The sequence below is a fragment of the Grampus griseus genome (assembly GCF_964374135.1).
Source record: "Grampus griseus genome assembly, chromosome: 15".
In the NCBI taxonomy this organism is placed as follows: domain Eukaryota; kingdom Metazoa; phylum Chordata; class Mammalia; order Artiodactyla; family Delphinidae; genus Grampus; species Grampus griseus.
In genome coordinates, this window is record NC_139009.1 from 79,964,233 (window position 1) to 79,979,501 (window position 15,269).

At 44.4% G+C, this 15,269-nt stretch overlaps 1 long non-coding RNA gene across 1 annotated transcript in view; it reads left to right on the forward strand.

The window, feature by feature from the left end:
* The window catches only part of LOC309833650, a 27,721-nt gene extending 18,187 nt beyond the window's left edge, over positions 1–9,534 (forward strand). Inside the window, exons 2-3 of the long non-coding RNA XR_014297788.1 lie at positions 585–662; positions 9,449–9,534. This is a non-coding gene — a long non-coding RNA (uncharacterized lncRNA). The remainder of the gene's footprint in view (positions 1–584; positions 663–9,448) is intronic.
* Positions 9,535–15,269: the final 5,735 nt, after the last annotated feature.

Below are 15,269 nucleotides of genomic sequence, written 5' to 3' on the forward strand. Positions count from 1 at the left end.
AGACCACCCTGTCTGTACCTCTTCCTTAGCAGTAGTGACCTTTCAAAAAACCAGAATTAATGGTAAGAAAGGCAGAGGGCCGGCTAGGAAGAGGGGTGAGGAAATTATCCTCTTTAGAAGTGAAGTGTCTTGGAAAAAGTGTGCCCAGGCCTGCGGAGAGTTCAAGGTCATAATGATCATAGCTCCACTGAAGGGAATCTAGTCCTCAGTTAACAGTGTAGCAATAAAGTGCTGTTAACATATAATCAAATGTGCATTTCAATGCTAGAGTCTCCTGAGAGCAAAACAAACAACACCCAAAGAAATTATGGAGATGTAAAACTTCGACTTCTCCTTGAGCACAAAGCCAAAATTTCTTGCTTCTGGACTCATTGAAGACGACTTTACCAGGCCCAGGGTGTTACTGACTGACAGCTTGGATTGAGTCCACATCATGGAAATGCGTGGGGGATTTGCTCCTTGTGCTTGCTCTTGTTATGGACTGCTACTTTCTCGTAGTTAGTGGCTTTCTAAAGTTGAAATAAAGCTTGGAAACTGACGGTATTTGGCAAAACTTGGTAATTGTGCTTATTTTTTTCCCACAGAAAATAATCCAACAAATGACCAAAATCACAACCCACCACGCGTGAAAAACATCTTCCAAACGCTCCAAAGATCTTTAGGTAAATGAGAACTTATGACCATATTGATGATAAGTATATATAGTGACTCCTGATTCTAGGTTTTGTTTTTGTGCTACAGAGACAAGGAATGTAAAAATTTGCGTTCAAGTGGCAAGTCTATCTTTTTTAAAAAAAACTCTATGAAAGAGCAAGGCAAACACAACCCCTTAGTAGATTAACTCTATGTTATCCAGAGTTTTCTGTCTGTGGTTGTTAATTCCTTGACCCTGATTTGACAAGCTGGCTCTTCCAAAGTCAAGTAATTATGAGTGATTTTAAGCTGAGAGTTTTCTCTCTTTTTCTAAGACAAGTTGAATAAAAAATAAATTTATTTCTTTTTCCAGAAATGTGAGGCTGTTATCACATACTTCCTAGACAGATTCACCCCAAAGCTGCAGAATTAGCTGCAGTTTTTCAACCCTGTCTGTTTCTACTAAGCCATTCTGTGGTCCCTCTACCAATAAATGAATATTTCAGTGTATTTAATCTTCTGTATTGCCCTTGAAATTCAAGAAACGTTCTTTTTAAAATTGAAGTATAATTGACTTAAAATATTATATTAGTTTCAGGTGTACAACCTAGTGGTTCAATATTTTTATACATTACAAAATGATCACCATAGTAAGTTTAGTTACTATCTGTCGCCAAAGTTATTACAATATAATTGACTATATTCCCTATGCAGTACATTACATACCTGTGACATATTTATTTTATAACTGGAAGTTTGTTCCTCTTAATCTCCCTCATCTATTTCACTCATCCTCCCACGCCTCCTCCCCTCAGGCAACCACCAATTTGTTCTCTGTATTTATGAGTCTGTTTCTGTTTTGTTATGTTTCTTCATTTGCTTCATTTTTTAGATTCCACATGTAAGTAAAATCATACAGTATTTATCTTTCTCTGTCTGACTTATTTCACTTAGCCTAATACTCTCTAGGTCCATCCATGTAATCACAAATGGCAAGATTTCATTCTTTTTTATGGCTGAGTAAGACTTTTGTGTGTGTGTGTGTGTGTGTGTGAAATATATATATGACATCTTCTTTATCCATTCCTCTATTTTGTTCTTGTTTTTTATTTTGGCCACACCCCCACAGCATGTGGGATCTTAGTTCTCCGACCAGGGACCAAACCTGCACCTCCTGCATTGGAAGCGCAGAGTCTTAATCACTGGACCACCAGGGAAGTCCCATTCCTCTATTGATGGACATTTCTGTTGCTTCCATATCTTGGCTATTGTAAATAATGCTGCAGTGAACATAGGGGTGCATATATCTTTTCAAATTAGTGTTGCTGTTTTCTTTGGAGAAATATCCAGAAGTGGAATTGCTGGATCATATGATAGTTCCATTTTAAATTTTTTGAGGAACCTCCATACTGTTTCCATAGTGGCTGCACCAATTTACATTTCCACCAACGGTGTTCAAGGGTTCCCTTTTCTCCATATCCCTGCCAACAGTTGTTATCACTTGTCTTTTTGGTAATAGCCATTCTGACAGATGTGAGGTGATATCATGGCTTTGATTTTCATTTCCCTGATGTTCAGTGCTGTTGAGGATCCTTTCTTGTGTCTGTTGGCCATCTGCCTGTCCTCTTTGGAAAAGATGTTTATCCAGGTCTTCTGCTTATTTTAAAATCAGGTTGTTTGTTTGATATTGAGGTGTATATGTTCTTTGTATATTTTGGATATTAACCCCTTTTCAGATATGTTATTTGCAAATGTCTTCTCCCATTCAGTAAGTGGCTTTTTCATTTTGTGGATAGTTTCCTTTGCTGTGCAAAAGCTTTTTTTGTTTGTTTGTTTTTTGTGGTACACGGGCCTCCCACGGCTGTGGCCTCTCCTGCTGCGGAGCACAGGCTCAGCGGCCATGGCTCATGGGCCCAGCCGCTCCACGGCATGTGGGATCTTTCCGGACCGGGGCACGAACCCATGTCCCCTGCATCGGCAGGCAGACTCTCAACCACTGCGCCACCAGGGAAGCTCTGCAAAAGCTTTTTAGTTTGATTAGGTCTCATTTGTTTGCTCTTGCTTTTGTTTCCCTTGCCTGAGGAGGCATATAGCTGAGACTGGTGTCAAAGAGCTAACTGCCTATTTTTTCTCCTAGGAGTTTTATGGTTTTAGGTCTTATATTTAAGTCTTTAATCTGTTTTGAGTTTATTTTTGTTCATGGAGTGAGAAAGTAGTCCAGTTTGATTCTTTTGCATGTGTCACTGTCCAGTTTTTCCAACACCATTTATTAAAGAGGCTGTCTTGGGCTTCCCTGGTGGCGCAGTGGTTAAGAATCCGCCTGCCAATGCAGGGGACACGGGTTTGAGCCCTGGTCCAGGAAGATCCCACATGCCGCGGAGCAACTAAGCCCATGCACCACAACTACTGAGCCTGCACTCTAGAGCCTGCAAGCCACAACTACTGAGCCTGCATGCCACAACTACTGAAGCCCGTGCTCCTAGAGCCCATGCTCTGCAACAAGAGAAGCACTGCAAGGAGAAGCCCCTGCACCGCAATGAAGAGTAGCCCTCGCTCACCACAACTAGAGAAAGCCTGTGCACAGCAATGAAGACCCAAAGCAGCCAAAAATAAATAAAATAAATGAATTTATTAAAAAAAAAAAAGAGGCTGTCTTTTCTCCATTGTATATTTTTGCCTCCTTTGTCATAGATTGACCATAAATGCGTGGGTTTATTTAGGGGTTCTCTGTTCTGTTCCATTTGTCTTTGTGTCTGTTTTTATGTCAGTACTGTAGCTTTGTAGTATAGTTTGAAATGAGGGAGCATGATACTCCAGCTTTGTTCTTCTTTCTCAAGATTGTTTTGGCTGTTCAGGGTCTTTTGTGTTTTCATACAATTTTTATTTTATTTTATTTTATTTTATTTTTTTGCAGTACGTGGGCCTCTCACTGTTGTGGCCTCTCCCGTTGCGGAGCACAGGCTCCAGACACACAGGCTCAGTGGCCATGGCTCACGGGCCCAGCCGCTCCGCAGCATGTGGGATCCTCCCGGACCGGGGCACGAACCCGTGTCCCCTGCATCGGCAGGTGGACTCTCAACCACTGCACCACCAGGGAAGCCCAAATTTTATTTTATTTTTTCCTCATTTCATTGATTGATTGATTGAAGTATAGTTGATTTACAATATTGTATTAGTTTCAGGTGTACAGCAAAGTGATTCAGTTATATATATATATATATATATATATATATATACTTTTTTTTCCTGGTTCTTTTGCATTATAGGTTATTACAAGGTATTGAATATAGTTCCCTGTACTATACAGTAAATCCTTGTTGTTTATCTATTTTACATATAGTGGTGTGTATCTATTAATCCCATGCTCCTAATTTATCCCTCCTCCACCTTTTTCCCCTTTGGTAACCATAAGTTTGTTTTCTGTGTCTGTGAGTCTGTTTCTGTTTTGTAAATAAGCTCGTTTGTATTGTTTTTTCGATTCCACATCTAAGTGATATAATATTTGTCTTTCTCTGTCTGGCTTATTTCATTGATTATGATAATCTCTAGGTCCATCCATTTGCTGCAAATGGCAATATTTCGTTTTTTTCCATACAAATTTTAGAATTCTTTGTTCTAGTTCTGTGAAAAATGCCATTGGTATTTTGATAGGGATTGCAGTGAATCTGTAGATTGCATGGTATATCTTTCCGTTTGTTTATGTTGTCTTCAATTTGTTTCATCAAAGTCTTGTAGTTGTCCAAGTATAGTCTTTTACCTCCTTGGTAAGATTTGTTTCTAGGTATTTTATTCTTTTTAAAGCATTTGTAAATGGGATTGTTTTTGTAATTCACTTTCTGATAGTTCTTTGTTACTGTACAAAATGCAACAGATTTCTCTATATTAATTTTGTATTCTGCAACTTTATTGAATTCATTTATTAGTTTTAATAGTTTTTGGGGTGTGTGTGTAGGATTTTCTATATATAGTATCATGTCATCTGCAAACAGTGACAGTTTTACTTCTTCCTTTCCAATCTGAATTCCTCTTATTTCTTTTTCTTGTCTGATTTCTCTGGCTAGGACTTCCAATACTATGTTGAATAAACATGGACAGAGTAGGCATCCTTGTCTTGTTCCTGATCTTTGAGGAAATTCTTTCAGCTTTTCACCATTGAGTATGATGTTAACTGTGGGCTTGTCATATATGGCCTTTATTATGTTGAGGTATGTTCCCTCTACACCCACTTTGTTGAGATGTTGAATTTTGTCAAAAGGTATTTCTGCATCTATTGAGATGATCATATGGTATTTATTCTTCAATTTGTTAATGTGCTGTATCACATTGATTCATTTATGCAGATATTGAACCATTGTTGTATCTCTGGAACAAATCCCACTTGATCATGGTGTATGATCCGTTTAATATATTGTTGTATTCAGTTTGCTAATTTTGTTGAGGATTTTCGCATCTATGTTCATCACTGATATTGGCCTATAAATTTCCTTTTTTGTGGTGTCTCTATCTGGTTTTCATATCAGGGTGATGCTGGCATCATAGATGGGTTCAGAAGCATTCCTTCTTCTGAAATTTTCTGGAAAAATTTGAGGAGGATAGGCTTAGCTCTTCTTGAAATATTTGATCAAATTCACCTGTGAAGCCATCTGGTCCTGAACTTTACTTGTTGGGAGGGTTTTTTTTTTGTTTTTTTTTTAAATTACTGATTCAATTTTATTACTGGTAACTGTTCTGTTCAGATTTTCTTCTTCTTCCTGATTCAGTCTTGGGGGATTATATGTTTCTAGGAATTTATCCATTTCTTCTAGGTTGTCCATTTTATTGGCATATAATTATTTATAGTAATCTCTTATAATCCTTTGTGTTTCTGTGGTGTCAAGTGTAACTTCTAATTCATTTCTGATTTTATTTATTTGGGCCCTCTCTTTTTCTCTTGATGAGTCTGGCTATCGGTTTATCGATTTTGTTTATGTTTTCAAAGAATGAGCTCTTAATTTCATTAATCTTGTTTTATTGCTTTTTAAGTCTCTATTTCATTTATTTCTGTTCTGATCTTTATTATTTCTTTTATTTTATTAACTTTAGGTATTTTTTGTTCTTTTTCTAATTCCTTAGGTGTAAGGTTAGATTGTTTATTTGAGATTTTTCTTGTTTCCTGAGGTAGGCTAATGTTGCTATAAACTTCCCTCTTAGAACTGCTTTTGCTGCATCCCATTGATTTTGGATCATTGTGTTTCCATTTTCATTTGTCTCTGGGTATTTTTTGATTTCCTCTTTAATTTCTTCAGTGACTTATTTGTTGTTTATGTGCATGTTGGGTGTATTTTTGGCAATTTTTATGTTTATGTTTTTGGCAGTTTTTTTCTTGTAGTTGATTTTTCCTATCATTATGGTCAGAAAAGATGTTTGATATGATTTCAATCTTCTTAAATTTATTGTAACATATATAATATAATATATATATGATTTTTTTTGGCCATGCTCTGTGGCTTGTGGGATCTTAGTTCCCCGACCAGGGATCAAACCTGTGCCCCCTGCAGTGGAAACGCTGAGTCCTAACCACTGGACTGCCAGGGAATTCCCTATATATGATTATTTTAAGTTGATGGTCTCTTAAGTTCGAATGCATTCTGATAATCCTGCATTTCCGCTCCTGCACCCCCACCATATTTAATGTTGTTAACATCATATTTTATATCTTTTTGTTTTGTATATCCCTCAACTACTTATTGTGGAGGTAGATGATTTTACTACTTTTGTCTTTTGGTCCACTACCTTACTGTATATTTGCTTTTACCAATGAGCTTTTTCCTTCTGTGATTTTCATATTTCCAGTTGTGGTCTTTTTTTTTCCACTTAGAGATGTCCTTTTAAATTTTCTTGTAAAGCTTGTTCAGTGGTAACTCTTTTAGCTTTTCCATGTCTGTAAAACTCTTTTTCTTTCCCTCAAATCTGAATGATAGCTTTGTGGAGTAGAGTATTCATGGTTGTAGGTTTTTTCCTTTCACCACTTTGAACATATCATGCCCACTCCCTTCTGGTCTGCAAAGTTTCTGCTGAAATGTCAGCTGATAGCCTTATGGGAGTTTCCTTGTACATAGCAAGTTGCTTTTCCCTTGCTGCTTTTAGGATCTTCTCTTGATCTTTATTATTTTTTCTTTAAATTTTTATTGGAGTATAGTCTTTTTAAAAAATATTTATTTATTTATTTAAATTTTATTTTTGGCTGCATCGGGTCTTAGTTGCAGCATGCGGGATCTTCCATTGCGGCATGTGGGCTCCTCACTGCTCCAGGTGGGCTTCTCTTTAGTTGCAGTGTGCAGGCTCCAGAGCGTGCAGGCTCCAGAGCACATGAGCTCAGTAGTTGCGGTGCACGGGCTCTCTAGTTGTGGCCCATGTGCTCAGTAGTTACGGCGCACGGGCTTAGTTGCCCCGTGGCATGAGGGATCTTAGTTCCCTGACCAGGGATTGAACCCACATCCCCTGCATTGGGAGGCAGATTCTTAACCACTGGACCACCAGGGAAGTCCCTGGAGTATAGTCTTTATCTTTAATTTTTGCCATTTTAATTATGTCTCGGTGGAGACCTTTCTGGGTTCATCTTGTTTGGGACTCTGTGCTTTCTGTATCTGGATGTCTGTTTCCTTTCCCAGGTTAGTGAAGTTTCAACTATTATTTCTTCAGATAAGTTCTCTGACCCTTTATTTCACTCTTCTCTTTCTGGGACCTCTGCAATGTGAATGTTAGTATGCTTGATGTTGTCCCAGAGGTCTCTTAAACTATCCTCATTTAAAAAAATTCTTTTTCCTTTTTTATGTTCAGCTTGGGTGATTTCCACTCCTCTGTCCTCCAGTTTGTGGATCCATTCCTGTGTGTCTGGAATTTACTGTTGATTCCTTCTAGTGTATTTTTTATTGCAGTTTTTGCATTCTTCAGCTCTGTTTGGTTCTTCTTTATATTTTTAAACTCTTTCTTAAACTTCTCATTGTATTCCTCCAATTTTCTCCTGAGTTTGTTGAGCATCTTTTTTTTTTTTTTTGCGGTACGCGGGCCTCTCACTGTTGTGGCCTCCCCCGTTGAGGAGCACAGGCTCCGGACGCGCATGCTCAGCGGCCATGGCTCACGGGCCCAGCTGCTCCGCGGCATGTGGGATCTTCCCGGACTGGGGCGAACCCGCGTCCCCTGCATCGGCAGGCGGACTCTCAACCAGGGAAGCCCTGTTGAGCATCTTTATGATCATTACCTTGAACTCTTTATGAGGTAGATTGCTTATCTATACTTCAGTTAGTTCTTCTTTGGGGGTTTTGTCTTATTCCTTCATTTGAAACATACTCATTTGTTTCCGCATTCCACCTAATTCTCTGTGTTTATTTCTAAGTATTAAGTAGGTCAGTTATGTTTCCCCATCTTAGGCCTTGTGTATGAGACTTCCCATGGGGCCCAGCAGCACACTCCTCTCTGGCCACTTGAGCTATGTGCTCAGGTGGGCTCTTTTGTTGTGGCAGGGCTGGCTACTGTGGATGTGCTGGTAGGTGAAGTTGGCCCCTGACTTGGTTGGCTGCCGGGCCCTGCCTTGTGCCTGCTGGTGTTGGGGGGCTGGGGCCTGGTGTGGCTGGCTGCACAGCCTGGGGGGTCCTGGGACTGCTGCCAGCCCGTTGGTGGGCAGGCAGGCCCCCGGCGCTAACAGCCTCGAGGGAGGACTCCAGAATGGTGCTTGCCAGCCCCAGAGTCACTGTGGTAGAACAAGATCCCCAAAATGACTGCTGCCAGCATCTATGTTCCCAGTTGCCTCCTTCCCCTCTGGGAGCCTCTCCGAGATCAGCAAGTGGGTATGACCAGTGTCCTTTCAAATTAGTGCCTCTGTGCTGGGGCTCAGAGTGTGTGAGATTTTGCATGTGTCCTTTAAGGAGAGAGTCTGTTTCCTACAGCTCTTTAGCTCTTCCGTAGGCAAACCCCTCTGGCCTTCAAAGCCAGGCATTCCGGTGGCTCGTCCTCCCAGTGCAGGAGCCCGGCTGGGGATCCCGATGTGGGGTTTAGACCCCTTGCTCCTTGGGGAGAACCTCTACCGTTGTGATTATCCTCCTGTTTGTGGGTCACCTTGCCTGGGGAGTGGGTACTGACTCTACCCTGTCTCACTGTGGTTCCTTCTTTATAGCTTTAGTTGTGGGAAGTCTTTTCTACTAGTCTCCAGGTCATTCTCATAGACAGTTGTTCTGGAAACAGTCGTGACTTTGGTGTGCCCCTGGAAGGAGATGAGCTCAGGGTCTTCCCACTCTGCCATCTTGGCCACATACCTCAAGAAACTTTTTTTTTTTATAGTATTTTGTGGTTTCTGAATTGTTTTCACGAACATTGTGTTATCAGTGAGGTAGGTCTTATTATTTCTATTTTATGCTAGTTGAGACTGGTGTCGGAGAGGCTCAGCAGCTATTTGAAAGGTTCTGGCTGAGCCCCGTAAGGGTGCTCCCTGACCAGCAGCAGCAGCGTCACTCAGGGCAAGTGAGAAATGCGCATTCCCAGCCCCCACACCCTAGACTTCCTGAATCAGAAACTCTGGGGTGGGGCCCAGCGATCTGTGTCTTAACAAGGCCTCCTGGTGATTCTGAAGCACACTCCAGGGTGAGAACCACGCCTCAGTCTACCCAGGAATTTGTTAGGTTAAAAAAATAAACGAAAACAAAACACTGATGTCCGTTTGGACCTTTCTCCAAAATCCTAACTCCTCACTTTGACTCTAGAGGCAGTTACTTTCATCATGAAAACAGAACTAATCACAGCTGCTGGGTGTTTTTAGATGAACCCATTTTGTCTTTTGTAGGTCACATTGCAGAGGAGAAGAGGGATAAAGAATCCTCTCTATTCAACAGGGATGTAAGTGATGAGCAGTTAACAACCATAAATAAAGGAACAGTTCAAGAAGCAATCAGTCCAGGTAATAATCTATAGAGTGTGAGCTAAATAAGGTGCCTACATATGGATGACTTCAGAATGCAACTTTTGCCTTTCATGGTGTTTTAATGGACTAGATGTCAGCACACCTTTAATTTACCCATGAAAGCACATGATCTACAGTTAAAATTATGCATTAACCTAACTCTAGGAATTTGCCACCCACCCTTTCGAAAAGATGCTGCTTTTTTTTTTTTTTTTTTGCGGTACGCGGGCCTCTCACTGTTGTGGCCTCTCCCGCTGCGGAACACAGGCTCCAGACGCGCAGGCTCAGTGGCCATGGCTCACGGGCCTAGCTGCTCCGCGGCATGTGGGATCTTCCTGGACCGGGGCACGAACCTGTGTCCCCTGCATTGGCAGGTGGACTCTCAACCACTGCGCTACCAGGGAAGTCCAAAGATGCTGCTTTGATGTTGTTTCTACAAGCCAGGGTCATCCATAACATGGGCATCATAATCACAGTCCTTGACATTACTGAGCACTGATGCTTTCTACCAAACAGGAGGGATTAAATGCCAAAGGTTAACCTAGTCCTTGATCTTCATCCTTGGATTACTTGAGGCTGGGCCCATTCAGAGTGAGTAGAAACTTGCCATCATGGCAACGTGCTGATACCAAGTCCAGGACGCTCCCTCCATGTGGCTACCCACTAACAGAATTATACCTGGTTGTCACTTCCTAACTCTAAGAAATTGAATGCTGAATTATTCCAACAGAGCCCTTAAAGTTGCTTGATGCTGCTGCCTCTTGACATAGCATCGACGAAGGTGGGAAGTTGGACGTGCCTCAGTTTTCTCCCCATAACCCAAGAAGGCCCTTGGCCAGTATGTCCCGCCTGCATCACTAGGCTCCCCTCAGCGGCTCTCCACATCTGATTCCTATCATCGTACCTCTGTGCCCCATTTCCCTGATTCCTTTATCTCTTTTGGGTCACATTGCAAATGGGATAACAGAAGCTCTGAGTCCCCAGTGGCAGCTGATGACTGCTTCCCTTGAGATCTAGCTAAGATTGCCTTGGACAGTATTCCCAAGCCCACATGCAGTGGCATTCCAAATCTACCCTCAAGGTTTCTACAAGTCCCTAAAGGGTTGAAAAAGCTTGGGATCATCTTGGCATCATGTTTGCCTTATGTCTTGAAATTCCCCCAAACCTACACACCCGAGGCAGATAATGTATATGGCAGAATTACCTGGAGCTGGGGGTGGGGGAGGAGGGATGAGGGACAGCAGAGAAGAGGTTGTATCACTGCCCTGTGAAAGCTTCAGACTGAATACTTGACTCCATTATTTTTAATTGAAATATAGTTGATTTACAATATTGTGTTAGTTTCGGGTATTCAGTAAAGTGATTCAGAATATACCTATACATATATACACACACGCAACACACACACACACACACACACACACACACACACATATATATATATACATATATATTCTTTTTCAGATTCTTTTTCATTATGGTTTATTACAGGATATTGAATGTAGTTCCCTGTGCTATACAGTAAGACCTTGTTGTTTATCTGTTTTATATATGGTAGTTTGTATCTGCTAATTCCAAACTCCTGATTTTTCCCTTCCCCCCCTTCCCCTTTGGTAACCATAAATGTGTTTTCTTTGTGAGTCTGTTTCTGTTTTGTAAATAAGTTCATTTGCATCGTTGTTTTAGATTCCACATATAAGCGATATCATATGATATTTGTCCTGGTCTGACCTACTTCACTCAGTATGACCATCTCTAGGTCCATCTGTGTTGCTGCAAATGGCGTTATTTCACTCTTTTTTATGGCTGTTGACTTCATTTTTCTTTTTTTAGATTTATTTATGGCTGTGTTGGGTGATTCCATTTTTCTTAAAAGCCATTGTAGTGGGACTTTTCACCTCCTGTAGTGGCCCCGTCTCCTCCCTCCATCTTCACTCTCCTCTATTCCTCTCCTGACCTCCAAACTCGTTGCTTTGCTGTTTGCCAGCTCATACCCTCAGCATCTCACCTCCACCATCAAAGGTTAGGAATGTCTTTTCCTAAACACAGCCAGTTTATTCCCCAAGAGGACTTGTGGAACCAGCAGCTAAGATGCTAAGGTTTTCATTCTGGCTCCAAGCAGAACCAACCAGGTGTCCCTACAAAGGCGTACAGGGTCGTCGCTCTCTGTTTACTCGGCCGTGCGTCTTCTCATTTAGATGTTCCAAGCAGGAGTATGCCATGCGCACAGCTTCTGCGCTTTCTGCAGAGGGACATCAGCGTCGCCGCTGTCTCGGTGGCAGGAATCCTCACGGCCACAGTGTCGCTGCTGCTGGCGTTGGTCACGTACATCAGGAAGAAACAGCCATTGTGAGTAGCTCTTAGCACCCGCCTTCCTTCCAAGAACTCACAGATTTTTGTACCAACGTTGCCCCCAAATTTCCTCTGACCCTGGATTTAGGAGGACAGTGGGAACCTCTGAGCCTGGTTGAGCGTCAGCATCAGCTGACATGCCTCCTAGACGTGCAGATCACCCAGGCCATTGGTTTTCAGACACTGCCTTGTGGTTCTGATGCACAGCTGGGTTCAGGGTTTCCTGGTTTGGGCCATCCTTGCCTCTGAAGGCCACCAGAGGTGAGGCCGCACCTCTTCCCATACTGAGGACCACTGAAAGACGAGATGGTACAGCCTCTGGCTGGAAGATTGGAAAACAGGAATATGGATGTAGAAAAGAAAGGCAAAGTATAGCTCCAGGTGTGTGGGGACGGATGAGGCTGAGGAGGAGAGGAGAGGAGGCTATGTTCGGCTCGTTCAGACTGCTGCAGCCGCGCTGATGGTTAGAATATTGAAAGATGCCTCTGTTGGTTGGTAAACAGCCCCTTCCCAGGACCTCCCTACACTTCCCAGTCTTCCCCGTGACCCAGCAAGTGAAGGGTTAATGGCTGGTGCGGAGGGGCGGAGGGGTGCGGTGAGAGGGCCTCCAGGGCTCTGCTCCATCAGTGGCCATTTTCAATAGTCAGGGTATGTCTGTACCACTTGTTAAGTACTTCAACTATCCCCCGATGAGAGGGCTCCAGCACAGTGGCTCTAACCAGGAGCAGGCACTAGAAAGCAAAGGGTTTACAAGATTATGCGTTTGCAGTAATTGCGCCTCGAAATTATGTGCCTTGGTCTGTATCCCTTGGGACCCACGTTCCTGATCACGGGGAAAAGCAGCTCTCCAAGGCCCCTCACATCCTGCCCAGCGCTGTGTTGGGTCCTTGGCCTGTCCACAGAGAAAGGAGGCCATGGTGTGTGATGAGGGGTGAAGTGTCCATCCACCATCCCATCCCTGCCATCCTGCAATATTTAAATTTCCCCACAAGAGTTGCATTGCTTTCCCTAAGTGTGCTTGAAAATGCCAGGCTCCCGGGACCGGTAACCCATTCCGGCCAGCCACCATCGCCACCCACCCAGCTTTCTGGGAGAGGAGAGAGAGAGCAGTGGGTCCCCTGAAGCGAAAGGAGAATCCTGAATATGGCAGAAGTTAGAGAAGATTTAAAGCCCTCTTGGAAATAAGTTTGACGGCTTCACAGTTCTGACTGGGGCTTATCCATTGGATTCACCATTTCCCTTCCGTGTCTCTCAGAGGTATCAAAAGAAGTGGTGAAGGGGAATTCCCTGGCCGTCCAGTGGTTAGGACTCTGCGCTCTCACTGCGCAGGGCCCGGGTTCGATCCCTGGTCAGGGAACTAAGATCCTGCAAGCTGTGTGGTGCAGCGGGGCGGGGTGAAGTGGTGAAGACTGGCTCCGTCCCACAGAGACGAATCAAAGCTGTGGAGAGCCTGCGTTAGTTATGAGAACGTGGTGGGAAAGGATTTTCCCAGAGACTCTGTGGTGCCCCGAGGCAAAATGAATTTCACCCGCGACAAGCCTTCCTGATGGGAAGTACATAGAGTCCTCACCCCGCAGAAACATCAGCCGCTATTTCCTCCCACGGAGTAGCCGGTAGGAATTGCTACCCATTTAGTTGTGCGGTACAGTTCCTGTGTGCTTTGTTTTAGATCTCCTCCAGCAAACATGACCTACAGTATTTTTATAATGAATGGAAAGACTTGGTGGCAAAAGTCTCAAGCAAAGAAGACCAGAAAACATGGAGGAAAACAGGAACAGTTGAAGTTACATTCCAGTGTCTAAGCCAGGTGATGGGGCCAGCCAACCAGCACCCAAAGCCGTGATGCGAGGTGACTCTCCATCCGGACTCCGTGGAGAGGCAGTTGGATTTCTGGCTGTGAGGTGCACGCTGCAAAATGTTTACCTTTTCCTCTCAACTTTGAATGGACCAAGAAAATTTTGACCACAGAATGCTCATAACGGTAATGACGAGTACGGGAGACTTAGCACATTTCCCCAAAGACTGACCTGACACAGAATGGATTCATTTATTATAGCAGTGCTTCATTTTCTCAGCCGTTCACTGAACAGATATGAATTGAGCACCCCATATACAGACAATATCAAAATACATGAGGCAACCAAAGATGCTCGAATCAGCAGGCATGGCCCTCGCAGGTTTCTGAGGCCATGGCAGGCAGCTGGCTGAGGCCCTTTGGTAGTCGGTCTATGCCTCTCTGTCCCCATGGCCAAAGGGGCCAGGGGTCTGAGGGCTGGGGTCCAGAGGAGAAAGGTGAGAAGCGGGGGACTCACGTTGGTGTTGCAGGCTCAAGAGAGCAGCCATTGCAGCTCAGGCAACTCTCGCCCCTACACTGGAAGGCAGGGTCCAGAGAGAAGGACGCTGCCCCGCCCCCCGCCCCCCGGGAGGGAGGGTCCTGAGGCTGGGGGAGGATGTGTTCCGCCACACGTGCGGCCACAGCGGCCCCTCAGGTCCACGTGCTCCAGGTGTGATTCATGCCTTCTCGTCTCGACCTGAAGAGGATGCACACTGTCTTGTGGTGCCAGTCAGGGGATGCAGAAGGGGCAGTGGGGGAGCCCAGCCACGAGCACGCTGGTGGGGGCGTCTCAGCCGCACTAGGAAGGGCGAGGACGGGAGCGAGATCTGAGGTCAGAGATGCAAAGAAGGGGTGTGGCCTAAGCCAAGGGTCCGAATCAAGGGGTGGGGGGACCTGGCCGAAGACACCCGTGAGGGGCATGGCCTGAGGGCCCAAGCAAGGGCTTGACTTGAAGGGGTTTGGGGTGGGGCGTGTTAGCCGGGGAGGGAACGGGGCTCTAGGGAGGAGGTGGGCTCGCGAGGGCCGAGGGCACACCGTGCTGGACCTGCCAACAACGGGTAGACTGGAGCGCAGATGGAGAACCCGGGAGGGGCTCGTCAGGGAGGGCATGGTCCCGGGACCAGAGGCGTGGCCAGGACGTAAGGGCATGGCTGGTGTTCACCCCTCCCTGGGGGAGAATGTCCTCTGGCGCAGGGATGTTGTTGGCTGCTCTTGTTGTAGGAAACATCTGCGGTTTCCCCAGGGGTAGACCTCTTGCAGGCCAAGACGCCCGCCCAGGCTCGTACTCCCCCTGGCTGGAGAGGACCCAGGCCTCCTGCCAGCTGTCGGCCTCCACACTCCTTTCCTGGGTCTCAACAAGTCTCTTGGGTCACCTTCCCGGCTTCAGCCTGGGACCCATCCTCCACCTTAATAAGCTACACTTACTGAGACCCTGTTATGTGTGCAAACTCTCGATCCATATTGAAGTATAGTTAATTTACAATGTTATGTTAATTTCTGCTGTACAGCAAAGTCATT